At 43.6% G+C, this 18,665-nt stretch overlaps 1 protein-coding gene and 1 non-coding gene across 8 annotated transcripts in view; one reads left to right on the forward strand and one right to left on the reverse strand.

The window, feature by feature from the left end:
• Window positions 1–18,665, reverse strand: part of TLN2 (talin 2) — a 447,276-nt gene that overhangs the window by 299,214 nt on the left and 129,397 nt on the right. The window lies entirely within an intron of this gene.
• On the forward strand, window positions 10,981–11,084 carry LOC122469898. Its single transcript, XR_006293777.1, has one exon. It is a non-coding gene; the product is annotated as a small nucleolar RNA U13 (small nucleolar RNA).

The following is an 18,665-nucleotide window of genomic DNA, read 5'->3' on the forward strand; positions in this document are numbered from 1 at the left end:
TCTTCTCCAGCCATGGTGAGGGCAAGGCTTCCAGATTCACTTTATCATGAATGTGTTCCTCAATTGTCATCATTCCAGGAACATCTGTTGTAGCAATTTATATTAAGCATCTTGACTGATTCTGGATAATGTTTACCTGTTTGCATCCATTTACTAACTACTTTTCTATCAGGAAATTGAATTCTTTGAAATCCTCAGGCAAGCCACGTGAGAAAAAAATAAAATTGCATGACAGAATCTATGTGGTTTCTATCACTTAGGTGACCGGCAAAAATCAAAGTTACATTCAAAGGTCTTTATCACAAGCTAATAATCACCTAGCACCAGAATTAAACAATAGCTATTAAACAGAAGCATCATTTATATAGTTTTTCCTGGAAACTCAAGTATATTGTCAATAACGAGGCAGCACTTTTGCACCTCAATTATATGAAGTCACCAAAGCATAATACAAAGGGCATGCAGTGAGCAAATACCTAGTCCCTTCCATATTAAATTATGGGTATAAAAATCACTTATTTTTATGTGCATTTTCTCAAAGGCTTGAAAGGACCTATTCCAAATTCTTACCCTTCTTGAGGAAAAAGTGGGAAAAGGTAATAATGAGACTGTTACATTCTATTTTTAAAGGATCTATAGGTTTTTGTGTTTTTTTTAACAATCTTGTCATTTTAAAAATAAGATAGATGCAAAACGCTGGCAAAGATGCAATGACAAGGACATCCAATGGAAAAGTCAATTGCTTGTGGCACCATAAATCAGTACAACCTTTTTCCACAAGGTGTGCAAGAGCTTTAAAAATATTTATATCCATTGACTCACCAATTATTTATTCTGTAAGTTTTCCATAATGTGGCTATGTCATTTTTTACAAGAACAGCAATCCAGCTTAATACGTTTACCGTATTACATCTTTAAAAGGCAGGCTCTGGAAATGCAGGCGAAACAACAGTACAGTTGATTCCCATTAGTTGCAGTAGTTACGTTCTTACAAAGTCACCACTAACCCCGAACTGGCCAATACTGGACCATTCCTCCCAGGCAAAATACGGGCCTTTAGATTCCTGGGAGCCTCCGGTCACCACATTTTCATCAACTGATCAAACCATGGCCTGGTTTTATCTGTGTTTCTTTTTAAAGACCTCTAGATTTATCATTAATACTGAACTCACAGCCAAGACCACTGTAACTCCCACCTGAAGGAAGCTCATCTAACACATGTATTTTCTCTATAAAGCATGGAACAGCCGTATTGCACTTAGGAACACTAGACAACACTACACTAAACTTGGGGGCAATTTCAAAATCAAAATCACCAATAAAAAAAAAACACACAAAAATCTGAAAAATGTGGCACTCAATAGGCCCTGAAAAGGACACTTGTTTACAGTCAGAGAGCTGAAAAAAGCATCACCTTGTTTGACCTCAGCTGGGAACAGATGCAGGAGGTGACTCCAACTTTTTGCCTCTCTGCACACGTGGGTGTCCAAGACTGACCGTCAAAGTGCCTAGAGTCATGACTTTCGGCTTGCCAATGAAGTTTAGCAAGTAGGCAAACCTGCAAATATGGGATCTGCCTGTAATTATCGTCAACTATATGGCTTTTTAAAAGTTATGACAAAATTCTCAAAAAATAGATGGATAGCAGAGTAAAGACATGTCCAGAAAAACCTTTTTGTCTGTTAACTCAGTGGTTCTTAACCAGGGGTGATTTAGCAATATCTGTAGACAAATGCTGACTGTCACAGTTGGGTCTAGTGGGTAGAGGCCAGGGACACTGCCGAAATGAATGATCCCAAAGAATGATCTAGTCCAAAATGTCAATACTGCCAGTAGTGAGAAGTCCTGGGAGGACCTCCTGTCCATATACAGATTTTTACATGTAACTTACTGCACCTTCTATCAATGTACACTTTCATGCCTAACATAAATAATCGTCAAGGATGGAACAGCTCATACTTTATTTTTGGTGGCCCTTGATGTTCAAATTTAACTAATGAAATCTTATCAAACCCCAAGAGAGATGCAAAGCAGTTCTAAGTTACACTGAGAAGTGGGACTTCTACAGTCATTCCCACGGAGCTTGGAATGGTAACTGGGTTAACTCCAACAATAATGTACAACAGAGAGCCAGTCTGACATCTATTTTCTGTTTTAAGAACAAGTAAAAAGCCATGTATAGCCAACTGCCCAAGGCTAAGCCAGAAACCGGTGAGGGTTTGAGAGTTACCTTGTTTGAGGAAGACAATTAAAATGTCTTACTAAGTCTGGGGGCGCCTGGGTGGCCCAGTCGGTTAGGTGTCCAACTTCAGCTCCGGTCATGATCTCGCAGTTTTTTCATTCCTGAGTTCGAGCCCCTCGTCGGGCTGTGTGTTGACAGCTCAAAGCCTGGAGCCTGCTTCAGATCCTGTGTCCCTCTGTCTCTGCCCCTCCCCTACTCGCAGTCTCTCTTTCTCTCTCTCGAAAATAAACATCAAAAAAATTTTTTTAAGTGTCTAAGTCTTAATGATTCTATGAAAAAGAGACCCACCCAACATATATGGTCTGCAAACACCCCTAACTGGATAAATGCTCAACACCTCCCTCACTGCCTCCCCCATGTGGATTCAATATTACACATTTATTCAGTCTTGAATCAATCCTGTTTTTAAATAATAAATCAAGTAATTTGTAGAGTGGCCTCCAAGGTTACTCAAGAGCATTACAAAATCACTGTGCTAACATAATAAGGGTAAGTAATTCCCAACTGGGAGACCGGCTAGCAGACCAAGAACTGCACTTTAAGTTTGGAACCTGAATTCTCAGCAGCATGAGTTTAGAGCCAAGTGATTCCTTCACCAGTCTTTAATTCTGCAAAGATGTTTTAGCTCAATTGTGCATAAATAAGCCTAAGGTATTATTTCCTGCTCTAAATATCCCCTGCTGCCAAAGGCCTTCAACTTCCTCCAGGATCCTACGGAACACGGAGATCCAAAAATTCTCCTCCACCCTTCTGGAACCCTTCTGGCCACTCTGGCTCCTGCTCTCCCCCCTTTCCAGCCTACGTTTGTGGCCCTGCGCCTGCACAAAGCCCTCTAAACCAGTACTCTTCAGACCACCAGGATCAGAACCACCCAAGGAGCTGGAGATGAAAATGGTATTCCCAGACCACTCTCCTGACCTGCAGATTAAAATCTTGGATGGAAGAATTGGGAGTCTGCATTTCCATTCCACCTCCTGGGTTTTTTGGGTTGTTATTGTTGTTTTTGGTTTTGTTTGTTTGTTTGTTTGTTTGTTTTTTGGTTTTTGTTTGTTTGTTTCAAGAATTATAGCCCAGCCAGTTGTTAGGACAAGCAGTGGGTTTTGTAAATGATACATCACACTCAATTCTACTCCTGAAACCAGTATTACACTGTATGTTAACTAACTAGAATTTAACTAACATGGGGGGTAGGGGGGATTCCAGCTCCAGCCACAGAGGAACACCCATGACTTTCTGGCAATACCACCCTTGTAGCTTTTATTTATCACAATTCCCTCTGTTCTAAGCACCTATTAATTGCCTAACCTTAACCTCTAAACCGGTTTTAAGCATCCTCCTTAAGCTTAATCCTCCAGTTCAGAGACATACTGTTTCTCTAAACTTCCATAGCATACTGCATAGGACATGCACCACATAAAAGTAGAATTGTGGATTTCCTGGCTTCCCCAACCAGACTGGGAGCTCAAGGGTAGGGACTGTGCGCTAGACCCAGGTTCATCCCTAGTGGCCAGCATAGCTCCTGGCACATCACAAGTATACCCATTTATTGAATAAACGGATGGATGGATGGATGGATGGCCTGCCTCTGAATGGCACTAGCGAACTTCAGCAATTCTACCTAACTTGTGATTAGTGTTAACGTGAACAGATAGATTCAACTGGATAACTTCCAACAGAGCAATCTTAAGTGAGCGAGGTATCTCTCTCAGGGAGCCCTACAGGAAAGAGAGGTAGTTCTGCAGAGACACTGGAGTTTGGCACTCTGTACAGTCTCAAACAAGCCAGCTCAGTGAGCATGTGCACTCCTTGTGAGGAGCAAAAAGAGATGATGGAGGCAAGAACGAAGACTGGTCACCAGATAAGTTCTTCTAGGCATGAGCACATGATAATTAAACATTCTTCTCATCAAAAGCCAAGACAAATGTTGTCATCAGGCCAAGAGGATCTGCCTATAAAGTCTAGACTCAACTCAAGATCATTTACCCTACAAATCAGAGCTGCCCCAATTTAAAGATGGAGTTGACATTTTTTTTCATTGTCAACCTATCCTCTGACCTTTCTAGTTTTATAGATTTTCCTTTGGGAAATCACTATACCGCAGCCACAGGACTTTGGAGTGTGGGCCCCAAACTGTGCTCCAGAGGTTGACCCTTACTGGCATAAACCCATCAGTACAACCTCATCTCTATTTCAATTGTGGGACATGCAGAAACCCAGGCCTAAGCACATGGCATTCCCCTGCCTGCCATGATGGTTAAGACTGGACCAGCGAGAGCAAAGCTCAGGTCCTTTGATTATTACACATGTGAACAGAAAAGCATGTAGCCTTGGTTGCTGCTGGCAGCCATCTTATCAATATGAAGACATCTAGGGAGAGAAAAGCAGACCTTGGAGAAGCATGCCTGCAACCTGAAAAGAGAGCCTTTTCTCTGTTTCTAAGCCAATATGTTATCTCAATGGGTTAAGCTAAATTGGGTTTTCTACTGGCCCAAGGAGCAGGATACATGTCCACTCCTATCATTCAACCTGATCTTTCACTTTTCTCTTAATACATAAATCCACCATTCCAAGACTCTGTACACAGTCCCAAACATTCTCACCCATTCCCACCTCCACACTCATGTGTGGCCTTACCCTAAAAGTTTCTTCCCTTATTCTCGGTTATTCTTGTCCTGTCTGTTCTTCTTGACTCAGGTTGGGATCCTATGCTCTCAGAGGGCAGACATCCAGGACCCCAGTTTCCTGGTCACTTCTGCATTGCCACCTAGAGTACATCACCCTTACTAGTTGTTATCCACGTTCTACCTTATACTTTTAAGTACCCTTTCACAAACACAGTCTTGCACTGAAATGTAAGCTCTCTATAACCCTTGCAACCCCTTGTAAGTGGCCCCCTTGCCCAATGTCTTGTGATTAGGAGAAAACCAATAAATCCTCTTTAGGCAAATTCAAAATGTGATTTAAGCCTCCTGATCACTGCAAGTCATAACCTCTTAATTCACATAGCAATGTAGAGGATAGAAAGGAATTTCAGATGGAACATATTTCAACATTACACAGTTGGCCATGGTCCTGTCACATTTCACAACCAGAGTGGCAGTAACAGCTGAATGAAGATCAGAAATTTACCAGGCTGCCTTCCCATCGACAGATCACTGAAGACCTTCCAAAGAAGATGCAGACTAACTCTGGGTTCTAAAAAGTATAGTCTCATACCTTTCAAACATATGTATAAAATCATGGTAGGGAAAGACCAGAATAGATTGAGAAACATGTAGGCACAGCCCCAGGCATCCAAACAACAGGCTGTGATCACCTCTCCAAGATTTTTATGTCCACTTTCACAGTTGTAACCCCAGATCCCTTTAGAGGGCCTGGGGATAGGTCAGTAAGATTTAAATGAGGGGCACGAAATAAACACATTAAGACTTATCACCATTATAAAAATGATTAGGAGATAACGAATAAACTGAGAAACAATGTCAGGGCCAAATACCATTCTCATTGAGGATGACAACAGGAATATGGGAAAAGGTCAATTAAGTGTGGTTTTGGCATTGGTGTGTGTGTGCAGGTGGGTGCACACACACACAAGCAACAAAGATGTCGATATAGCCAGAGAAGGGTTATTACCCTGGCCCACTCAAGGTCCAACCCTTCTATGTGTGGAGTGACAGATCTACCTGCACGTGGATTTTGATGTTCCACTTGGGAGTTATTTTTAATAGCACCTCAACATGTTTTTCAACAGGTTATAGAAATGGAAGCGCTACCTGATGAAATTTAAACCACTATAAATGATCTGTAAAGCCATACCTTAAAGATACACTTATCTATAATGATTGGGAGTTAATTAACAGGTAATGGTCCCCTCAATGACCAATGGTTTCTGTGACAAATGGCCAGAGCCACCATTTCAATACTGTTTCTTCATCCTCTCTCTTCCCTGAGTAACAACTGTCCTCTTCCTAAGCCCTAACTAGATTCTGAGGATTCTAGTTAGTCTGCAGGGACTGGTAAAGGAACTATGACATAAGAGATCAAAAGTCTATGGACTGAAGCATAGTTCCTCTCACAATCTCTGCATATCACATTACCACAAGGCATTTAGTTCTAGGTGCTCAGGTCTGTAAACGCTCTAAAAATTGCACTTTATCATTACTCATGTGGTTATGAGAGATGGTGCCCAAAGCACCCCCTGCTCTTAGGGACTCTGCCTTGACCCTGTGGAATGACCAGTCTGTTTTCACTTCTCCATCCACATTGTCCATGGTACCAAAATGGCTTCACAAACCATCAATGGCTCAGACTCTCACTGGCTCTGGGTGCTAAGGGGCCCTCTATCCTGTCCTGGCACCTGGACAGAAAGAGCAAACCTTAGGACAAAGTGACGTCAGAAAGATGGTCTCCTGGGATGCCTGGGTAGCTCAGTCAGTCAAGTGTCTGACTTTGGCTCAAGTCATGATCTTGCAGTTTGTGAGTCTGAGCCCCACATTCAGCTCTCTGCCGTCACCACAGAGACTGCTTCGGATCCTCTCTCCCCATCTCCCTCTGCCCCTCTGCCACTTGTTCTCTGTCTCTATCTCCGTCTCTTTTTTGCAAAATAAATAAACTTTAAAAAAAAAAAAAAAGGAAAAAAGAAAGACTATCTCATGACAGAACAGTCCAAACTCCACCTTCCTCTCTGCTTCTCTTTTGTAAAACATCTCCCCGGCTCACTCACGTCTGTGGGGCAAGAAATGAAAGAACCAAAATTAATATGACAAAAGCAGAGGGTCGAACTAAAATAGGTGCTATTCTATCAAGGGAAAACCAAATCAACTGCCCCAAAAATCTATCCACATTTTGAAATCTATTCCATGAATCCAACACAGAGGTAGATCAGCCATGCCTCACCTCAACTGTGTGGTTTTGTCTTGAAGGATAAGTCCCCAGCAAGAATCTATTTCCATGAAGCCACGTGGTTTGCAGCAACTGCTTCTCTTGGTCACCAACAGGTCAGAAAAGAACTCCCTTCAGAGTCCATGAGGACTGAAGTCAGTCCCTACCTACCTCCTTACATTGTCCGCCAGTCAACCAGCCACACCTCATATCACAGGACTTGCTCTTCCCCCAGAAGAAGCAACAGTTGTTCCCCCTTCATCAAGTTTCCAGTTTTCCAGAATGTTCCAGCCCCACCCAATGTCCTGCCTGTCTGGCTCTACTATTTGACAGAATCAGCACATACAGAAAGGAAACAAAATCCCAAGACCTGGGATTCACCGGCATAGCCATGTCCTCCCAGGGTGTTCTTTTCAAAGCACGCTGAAAGAACTACAAGATCCATCTAGGACACAAACACCCTTAGCTTACAGTTGACATTCTGATTATGTCTTAAACAAGTAAGAGTGCCTAGTCACAACAAGGCACTGTTAATACACCCAAGCAGGTTAGGTTGCATGAGGACTCTTGGATGATTCTCTTTCCCCTGTGCACAAGGCAACGTGGATTTCATGGGCTGGCAACAGGGCACAACTGTTCCTGAGTTGCTTGAGCACAAAAAAAGGATGTGCCAATTTGCCAAAAATATTTGCAGCCTCTGCTATGCCTGGAAGTCTGCCAGCAAAGTCAAGCAAGAACACATCTACACACACACACACACACACACACACACACACACACACATGACATACTGTGCAAATATGGGGTTACAAAGAGGTTGCCTCACTAGAGATGTTTCCAGCCCTATTTATCTGCCTTTCCCCCCACTCTTTCCCTCTTTCCTCCTCTACAGAAGAATGCGGACTCCCCCAGTATCTTAATCATTATTTCAACAAGCACCATGTGGAAGAAAGAGCAAAGAAGTGTATTATACTGTCTCTCACCCCGTAACTTTCCTATATACATCAGCCAATAAAAGAAAAGCCCTAACATCCAGTGAGCTGCTCCCTGAGGCCACCTCTAAATCTCCACGGAGATTTTGTTTGTTTTGGTAACTGTACTCAAACTTCCTTTATAAAGGCGCTTCTCCCAAAAAAATTTATGATCAGAGGGTAGAAGGTTAACTTAGGAATGGATGCTCAAAGAAATGACATATGTCCCAAAGCAGATCAGAGCCTGGAAGAGTTGCAAGGCTATGGAACAGAGGTTTGTCCTTTTCAGGAAAACATGACCCTTTGTGTCTATGCTGTGCAGGGTTTTTCTTCTCGGTGTTTGTGGGGGAGAAGCTGTTCTAGGAATACATGGTAAACCGGAGGTCTTCCTTCCTGGTTCTCATTGCTTAGAGTATTTGTCAAGATTCATGAAAAGATGCTAGAGACAGAGATGTCCCAGAAAGCACCAGCACTGTGAGTTCAGAAAAGAGGTGCTGTGAGCTCCAGGACAGAATGGGGACTAGCGAAGAGCCACCAAGCTGGGCTGGGACCATCCAATACACACCTGGTACAGGGCAGAGCTTTCCACTTTCTAGAACATTTTCATATTTTTAGAAGGCCTAGAAAAGCAAGGAACATATTTTTTTGAAATTTCATTGTAACACAGTGTTAACTCTCATCACAATGCTGTACATTAAATGCCCCAAACTCATTCCCCTTATAACTGAATGTTTGTACCCTTTGACCAACATCTCCCCATTTCTTCCATGTTCCAGCACCTGGCAACCACCATTCTACTCTGTTTCTAGGAGTTGAGCTTTAATAGATTCTGAACATAAGTGAGATTGGATCGTATTTGTCTGGACTTATCTCACTTAGCATAAGGCCTTTAAGGTCCATCCATGTTGGTACAAAGAGCAGGATTTCCTTCTTGTGGGTAAATGATATTCCATTGTATCCATATATACCACACCTCCTTTATCCAGTCTTCAATGAACATTTTTAAGGAATTTACATCCTGGAGTATTTAACATTAAGAAGAACAGGTTCAGGTAGGGAGTGACCAATTCTAACAACTACCGAGATCACTACAGGTAACTTTCCTCATTATTGTCTTTTTTTAGAGAGAAAGAGCATAAAGGAGCCAGATATGACTCCTCATTAAATCTGGGAATTTTAGGGCTGGAAGGACATCAGCTTCCCATAGGGTAGACACTCAAAAAGCCCACAATGCCCTTCATACCATCCCCAGGCTTTGCACGTGGGCATTCCCATCCTGAGTTCTCTTCTCATTCCTTGCAATCCTCCCTCTCAAGGCTCCCCACAGGAGTACTGAACACAGCATAAAATTATGCATGTGTGTAGTTAATCGTTGAATGAAAACTATTTGCCAAGGGCCAGGCATGTATCAGACGTTCCATCTTACACCATTTAATTAATGCCTGTCCCTCTCACTCGTCAATAAGCCCCTTAACAGCAGAGACCACGTCTACATTAGATACAATGATAACTACAGTCCTCAACATAGAGCCTGGCATAACTGGTATTCAGTAAATATAGGATGAATTAATAGAGCCCAACCACCTTATTGCAGAGTTGAGCATATGGAGTTCTTCAACAATTAGATGATGTGGACAAAGTCGTGCTCCTAGACAGCAACGTGCAAAAGACCAAGACCCAAGGCTTCCTCAAGAACACTGAGCGTGAAGGTTATCAAATAGTGCCTTGGAGAAACCAACTTTAAAGGAGGTATCAGATGGATTAAAAGGCTCTGAAATTGGATCGAGAGCACTGCATGCAAACCCCAGGCCAGTCCCTGGAGTGGACACCTGTGAGCGTCCTCGATAGTACTCATTTCCTCTTAACACTCTCTGCTTGCATTTGCGCTTCTGCAGAGACTGACTACATTTCTCAGCTTTGGGGTGCAAATCCTGGGGTCTAGCCCAGTGGTGGCATCCATTCCCCTGGGCACAAGGAATGGTAGAAGGCAGACACACAACCTCAACCTCCAGCTTTAGTCCATGTCAAGACTTCCACTTCCCCTGTTTCAAAGTTGGTGGGCTCTTCCAGGGGTGATGTAAGCACTCATTCCTAAGACCTAGACCTCTTGAGGGTATCTGTGCTTCAGTGAGTTGTAGACAGCTTGTGTGTGGCAGAGGCCAACATACAGAGGAAAGTAGAGCCAAGAGAATCCTAGAAGCATGGACTAGATCCCCAATACAAGCATGCATCTCTGGAACAAATCATACCTGAAGCCCATCCCATGGCTGGATTTCTCAGTCAAAAGAACCACTCAATTCCCTTTATGGTTTAAACCAGTTCAGGGTCAGTTTTCTTTTGTTGGCAAAAGAATCCTAGAATAATATTTGGTGTACGACAATGGTTAAGTAAAAGGGAGATACCATTTACTTCAAAAGGACATCTTACCGATAAACAAGTGAGAAAAGCCTCCCACCACGACTGCACTTCCCAAGTTGTAAATATTCTATGCATTTTTGTATTTTAAATTTACTTCTTTTTTATAGTCATCTCTACACCCAACATGGGGCCCGAACTCACAATCCCGAGATCAAGAGTCAAAATGCTGTTCTGACTGTGCCAGCCAGCCAGTCTGGTATTCTGTGCTTCTTATGGAAGGATTCATCACCAAGTTCTTCTCAATAATCTTTTCACCTAGTATATTATACAAATGGTTTCTAAATAATCTGCAACTTGGCAAAGCAGCTAGAGCAGCCAGAAGGTTAAAAAGGTTGAAAGTCACTGATAATGGCTCAATACAAAATGGAAACAAGCATCCCTGATGTTGTATTAAGTATATAAATAATCACGTCCACAGGCACAGAGTCATAGAGTTTATACTTATGTGTAAAGAATAGGACACTACAGATCCTTTCGTAGTTCCCAAGCGGGATGACTGGGTATTCACGCCGTTGTGTGACATGTGCCTCCCTAAAACCTTGTTATGACATTGGGATGTTACCCATCTGACATTCAGGAAAAAAAAATCACAGTACACGAAGACACCCACTGTATAAAGGGGGATATTATCTACTGTGGCCTCTTTGGCTCACTGTCTCCCCATCAACACCCCTCTCCACCTCCCCAGCCCCCACGCATGTTATACACAAGGAGGTATCTGGGCACATGAAGTACCAGTCAAGCATGGTGACCCCTGGGTGGTCACCCTAGGAGTGGTCGTCAGTAGAGATGGTTCCCTGCACAAGATCAGCCAGAGAAGAAGAGAGACAGGCATAGCCTTGTGAGAACTATGCAGGGACAAAACCAGAAAAGTCCGACTGTCTGAAATCCACGGGGCAAATTCCAAGGACAGAAATGAGAGAAAGGGCCAAGAAAGTCAAGGAAGTCAAGAGCATGAAGGAAGAGTGGGGAAGGAAAAGAGGAATTTGGCCAGGAGTGGACAATAATAGCAATGGTCAACACACAGCAAGCACAGCACTGCGCAAGATCTTCACCTGCATCAGTTCTCACTGAATTCTCACACAAACCCACGAAGGTATTATTCTTATTTTGATCAATTATGGAAAATGTTAAACATACACAGAAGTATGGAGAACAGTCATTATGAAACATCACTGTAACACAGCTGCCGAAGTCCCCCGTGCGGGTGGATTCTTAATGGATCTGGGCTCCTTCTACCTTCTCACCAGTGGCCCTGTCCCCAAGAACCAAAAATGCATCAGCAAATCAGGTCAACAAGCTTGGACAAAAATGGGAGTCAACCTCCTAATTCTGACTTCATAAGCTTATGGCCTGGTTCCTGAAACCTGCCAATCTTCCCTCACCTGAGGAAGAACAGCATCTGTGTCTGTTCTGTCCTCCACGATAACCGTAGCAAACATCCACGGGACAGCAGAAGAGAGTTTCCACATCTCAAAGTTCAGGAAATGATCTCTGAATCCCTCCCCTTCTCCATACATCCCATTAGGGACATACCAATGAATCTTCGCACTGAACTCACTGGCCACGTTACCCAGGAATATGTTAATTTTGTCTTTTCAACTAGATCACGCACTGCACCCCTGTGAATCCGCTGCCTGAACCCCTTCAAGATCAAATCCAAACTACCGCCGCCAGGCAGAAAGGCCGGCCATATCCTGGCTTCCACTTACCTCTCCAGTTTGTCACCATCCTAATACCCTATCAACATGGAACATCTTGGGACTTCCACAGTGAGCTCCCAGCCTGCAACTGTTTTCCCACCTCCTCTGCATTGACTGAGAGGCCTTCCCTCCTTACCACCACCCGCCAACATTCCCAACCAGCCTGGCTCTGGCTAACATTCCTTTCTTTCCCTCCCTCTGGAAGCCCTTTGTGATAAGCTATCCCACCCTAAGAACCGGATGGGTACCATGCCTCTGCAATCCTGTAATACCTGGTACATGTCTCTCTCTGCACACGTACCACATTTTATAGGGGTTGGGTCTTAGGTTCTCCCACCCCCACTGTTACAGAGTGCTTCTTGAGAAGCATTTACTCATTTTTTTAATTTTTTTGCTGTTAAGTTTAATGGAAACCCAGGACACAATGAGTTCATTTGGACTGAGTTTAAGTATGACTATTCATACATACCTGCACAGTCAACAGCTGGAGGTCTAGTAGTTAAATACAAATATTTACTTTTGCTCACCTTTTTAGTGTCCTGTGCCTAACAACGGGCCTGACACATAGCTCTTCAGATTATGTTTATTGGAAGAAACAAGCCAAAGGGGGAGATGATGACCAGATGGACAGCAGGAAGCATACTTTCAACTTTTAAAAATCTCTCCAAAGAGCTTCATGGCTAGTGGGTGTTTAGATGTCCGACTGACCCTTTGAGGGAATGAACACCTGAGTTAATGACCCATCATCCACTGGTACTCCTTCCTTCCAGTTCCACAGGGGGCTAGTAATCCTAGGGTTCAGGTTTTTGACAGACAGGTTTGGGCTCACCCTGCTCCCACCCTCCATGGTGATGCTGACTTTAAACACACCCTCTGTGAGACCCTTGTCTGAAACCAAGTACCGACTTCTTAACCCTCCCCACTAAAGGTGCACTATCACCCCCAACACGGACACAATGCTTTTCCAGACCTGGGCCTACTCAGTGGTGCATGTGTTAGAAATGCCACAGTCACCGCCCCCGAAGACTAAGCAAAGTGCACTGGTCCAGGTACAAATCCCACCCACCACCCATTCCTGGCACATAGAGAACAGGACAACTCTCTCCACATCCAAAACACGATACGTGTATAACATGAAAATGCTTCTGAAAGAGCACGTTTATCAGTCCTGCCTTGGAACTGGTCTACTCAAAATTTGACTAAGGTTGGGCGGGGTGGGTGGTGGGAAAGCACCAGGAAGAGCAAATCATCAATTCTTTCCCCCAAAGCAAGCTATGGTTTCTACTTTGAGGTTAGCCTTAAAATTTAGTTTCCACTGGTATGCTCTTTACAAATCACAACTGAACCATCCTTAATTCCCCACCAGAGGCAAGTGACAGGATACTGTACTTTAAGGTCTATTGTCATTTTATGTTTCCCTGAAAAATAAAGATGTTTTATTATGGTAATCAGCAGGTTATAAAGCACCCACCCTCTCTCCAGAGTAAATCAAATCAGATCTTCTCTCATAGTTTTTTTAAGGCATTCTATTTGTTCTCAGAAGCTTGAACAATTTCTCAGAATGACAGTCCTACGTTTATTGATTCACAAATGGCCTCAGTCTGTCACATAGGGATATTTTACTTCCCATACAAAGGGGTCAGAAGGTAGAATTTAATCTTTTAATTTACAGGTAAAACTTCACTTTTTTTTTTGTCTCTTTGGAAGTGTACATGGAACCATGTGAATGTAGGAATCCAAGTAAGACCCCAAATGTAAAACCAAGGAGGAAGGATATTCTCAAGGCCCCTCTAGCCACAGAAGACAGAATCTGCTTCTGTAAGTACATCTTCCTGAAAAGACTTCCCAGTTCCAAAATTTGCCACCAGTTTATTCATCTGACACAGGTGAGTTCCAGTCTCACACTTATGAAGCTTTGGACAAACTGTTACATGTAACGCAAAACACTTGGTAACAAGACTTTGCAGGGAGAGAACCTGGAGGAATGAGAGCTAGTGGAGTAGAAACGCTTCTAGGTGCTCAATACCACATGGCCATTAATGACTGTCTCCTTAAACTCTCGGTACAAGAACAGAGGTAATGTTCCAAGGGTAACCACCAAGACAGGCTGGTGTTTAAGGCCTGGGAAAAGCAGAGTTGCTGGACAGATAGAAAGTGAAGACATTTAGCAGCTTCCCGAATACCATACAAAGAAAAAGGGTGCCCTCAATCAATGTCTGAAGTGGGCTCTTAAGACCCAAAAAATCCCCTCAATACAGGAGCCGAGCCATCAGTCACGCTTGACGTTGATAGAATCACCCCTTTAAAACTACCCTTTGTACCCTTATTATCCATCATCTAGCCTTTTGCATGAGCCCAACCACAGGGTAAGCCATCCAGGACAGTGGGCTAGGAGTAAGGCCCAGCTGAGGGACTGAGCAAATAAATCACCTCTCCCCTTGAGGCTCAGTTGCCTTTTCCATGAAATGGTTAAGTTCTAAGCTTCCAGTGAGACAATCTTCTTTTATTAACTTTATATAGTGCATGGCCTGACTTCACCTTCCAGGAACTAAGGCCCTCCGGGTAAACTGGTTCAGCTTGTGGATTAAAAAAGCACCATGGGAGGACTAGCCCCAACCCCTGAAAATCAAGGTGCTGTTAGTCCTAGAGATCAAGGGACTACTTATTTATACTATTTGTTTAGAAAATGCTTTTTAATATTTATTTTGAAAGAGAGATAGAGAGCAAGCAGGGGAGGAGTAAAGAGAGAGGGAGACAGAGAATCCCAAGCAGGCTCCGTGCTGTCAATCAATGCAAAGGGCTCGAACCCACAGACTTTGAGATCATGACCTGAGCCAAAACCAAGAGTTGGACGCTTAAGCAAATGAGCCACCCAGGCACTCATTTTAGAAAGACATGTTTTTAAAAAAAAGAATGTTTTAAAAGAAAACCTCTTTTAAAAACAACATCACAGCATCAACAGATTGGTCAGGAAAGCATTCCATGAACTTGATAAAGCCCTAGCCAGAGAGCATCCATGCATCACTTTCCTCTCTCCCACAACAAAAGCACAGCTGAGCCTGGACAGCAGTGAGCTGACCTCCCTCCGACCACTACGCACACATCCACATGATTACAAAACTCCACACACGGTCCAAAGAGGCACGACAACAGATATACTGTGCCAATCAACAGTATTTCACAAGGAGGCAAAAATAAAAAATCCATTTCTCTTCAACTATCCTCAATCATCAGGAAGTCATTTTCCTTCAATCCTTTTCAAAAATGCACCCAGATTCGTGTCACAGAAGGAAAAAAAAAAAACAAAGAAGAAGAATATCAGAAGCACTTTGGGCTGAGAAAAGGGATACGGACCTTTACCGGAACCCATGATCTAGGACTCACAGGCATTTTAAGGGACTATCAAGGGTTCCTGAGTGGCTTAGTCAGATGAGCATCCAACTTCGGCTCAGGTCATGATCTCACAGTCCATGAGTTTAAGCCTCGCGTCAGGCTGTGTGCTGACAGCTCAGAACCTGGAGCTTGCTTTGGATTCAGTGTCTCCCTCTCTCTCAGCCCCTCCCCTGCTTGTCCGCTCACACACTCTCTCTCTCTGTCTCTCAGAAATAAACATTAAAAAAAAAAAAAAAAACAAAAAAAAAACAAGGGACAATCATAGAGAAATGGTTCCAAGCCTGGCTGTCCCTTAGTAACACCTGGGCAGCCTTAAAATAAAGCCCATGCCAGGGTCCCAACACTAGTTTAACTAGTCTGGACTGGGCCCTGACCATTTGTAGTTATAAATGCTTCCCAACTCTGCACACCACTCATTAAGAGGCTCTTCAAACTACAAAGCAAGTTAGCATTAGGCAACTGTTTTGCAGCACTAATTTCAGGATACGGGATTTCCGACAGAAACGTCAATCGACAACAACCAAACAGGAACAGTAATGACAGAAATGAAGTGAAGGTCATGTGTTTCCATGTGTCATTTTAAGGAAGAAAACTCCACAAGCACGTTAATGAAAACCAAATGCTAGGAATGGAGGGTGGTGGTGATTTCACAACTTTATGCGTTTGTCAGAAACCCATACACATACACACGACGGACTTATTGCATGGAAATTAAAAATAAATTTAAAACATACTCAGAAAAAAAAAAGTGATACATTCACTTATTCTAGGAATTCTCAATCTTCACTAAATGCTAGAATTACCCAGGGAGTCTTTAAAAATCTGGCTGTCCCGGCTGCACCCCAGATCAAGGACATCAGAACCTCTGGTGGGCATCTATAGTTTTTGAAGCTCCGCAGGTGATTCCAATGGGCAACCCTGTCTCCCAATTTCCAGAACAGTAAGAAAAATCAGGCCCAATGGACGTTAACACATATCCATAAAAACATGGCTTCCAACAAGTCATCACATCTTCTACCTTCCACCCATTCAGGGAAGTTCACTAAAACCTACATTTTTTTGTCTATCAACTTTTGTTTGGTTTCAGGATATCCTCGTGACCCACAAGACAAACAAAAGAGGTGCCATGATACCCACCAGCAGCCTACACCATCGTCTGCAAACGTGCTGAAAGGTTTTAAAGCACGGCAGTAGATCTGAAACATCAACAACTCCTGGATGAGCGGTACCGAGACACTGACTGCTGACCCCACCCTGGAGTTTTCTGATTCAGTAGGTCTCTGGGGTGAGGCCGCAGAATCTGCATTTCTGTTTGTCTCATATATATATATATGTGTGTGTGTGTGTATGTATATATATATACATACACACACACACACATAATACATGAGTTCATTCATTTAGTCTGCAAGAGCGCACGCACAAGCCTACACGGGAGGGGGGAGAGGGGGAGAGAGGGGGAGAGAGGGGGAGAGAGGGGGAGAGGGGGGAGAGAGGGGGGGAGAGGGGGGGAGAGGGGGGGAGAGGGGGGGAGAGGGGGGGAGAGGGGGGGAGAGGGGGGGAGAGGGGGAGAGGGAGAGAGGGAGAGGGAATCCCAAGCAGGCTCTGCACTGTCAGTGCGGGGCTTGAACTCATGAATCATAAGATCATGACCTGAACCAAAGTTGGAAGCTTAAGTGACTAAGCTACCCAAGCGCCCCACTCCCCTCCCCTCCCAGAATTTGCATTTCTAACAAATTCCCAGGTGCTGCTGCTTGGAGACCATGTTCTAAAGCAAAGTGAACTAAATAGAGACTTGAAAGCCAGTGCTGAAGCTAAACCAGACAGTTTTTCGGTCACGACAGCCACAGCGCAGAGACTACTGGTCAGTTTCAGTGAACAAGTTCTTTTTACAAAGTGACCTTCAGCAAGACATTACAAAGATCTGCAGGTAAGTAAAGCAGAACAGATTATCTCTCATCTAAAGGCAACGTGCTACTCAAAGGGTGATGCACAAACCTAGGCATCACCTAGAACGGGTTACAAATGCAGCATCTCAGGCCTTACTCCAAACCTTACTGGGTCAGAAAGTATCTGAATAGGATCCCTGGAATATAAAATGCACATTAAATCAGCCTTGACCAGTTCCCTCATTCACACCACCATTACTGAGCACCTACTCTGCATAAACCCTAGCAGTCAACTGCGCAGACAAGCCTTTACACTCCTGGAGCTTCCATGGGGCAAAGGATAAAACTCAAGCCCAGAGCTGTTGGACTAGGCAAGGTCACAGAGCCAGCCAGTGGTAGAGACAGGTTTAGAACCCATGTCTCTTAAACCCTGTACAGTAGAAATTATACAGGCCACTGCCTCTATCAATATCACAAACATAATTCCAAGCCAAGAGGATACCAAAAAATAAATTACAAGTCAGGGGCACCTGGGTAGCTCAGCCGGTTGAGCGTCAGACTCCTGATTTCGGCTCAGGTCATGATCTCACGGTTCATGGGTTCGAGCCCCATATGGGTCTCCAGGCTTAGCAAGAAGCCTGCTTGAGATTCTCTCTCCCTCTACCCCTCCCCTCCACCTGTGCACTCCAATAAATCAAAAAATAAATAAAGTCAGTTTCTACACATATTAGGAGACCTAATTTTTCTAATATTCATTAATGTCTACTCTGACCAAACATTGCTAGATTATATTGGCCAATGCAGGGTGTTTATGTAGATAGGTTTTTCTCAGATCTCAGAGCCGAATGAATAAACAAGTGTTAGGTGGAAAAAACATTTTGACCACAGGCATTACCTACTATTCGAGATCTTCCCTTTGGTAATTAAAATGGGACCCAGGCCCCATTAATCAAAACCAACAGCAAACATTTTGGTTCACATCATAAGCACACAGTCAATCACCTAAACCTCAAAGCCACCAGAATGGGGATCTTGACACATCACTAACTCCTAGTAATTCACAAGGTTCACTGCATGGGGTCGTCCTGAACAGCTGCCCACAGACTGCAGGACATAAAGACCAACTTCCCTGCCTGGGCAGAGTGCCAGGATGGCGGGTAGGCCTGGT

This window comes from Prionailurus bengalensis, chromosome B3 (genome assembly GCF_016509475.1).
Source record: "Prionailurus bengalensis isolate Pbe53 chromosome B3, Fcat_Pben_1.1_paternal_pri, whole genome shotgun sequence".
NCBI lineage: Eukaryota > Metazoa > Chordata > Mammalia > Carnivora > Felidae > Prionailurus > Prionailurus bengalensis.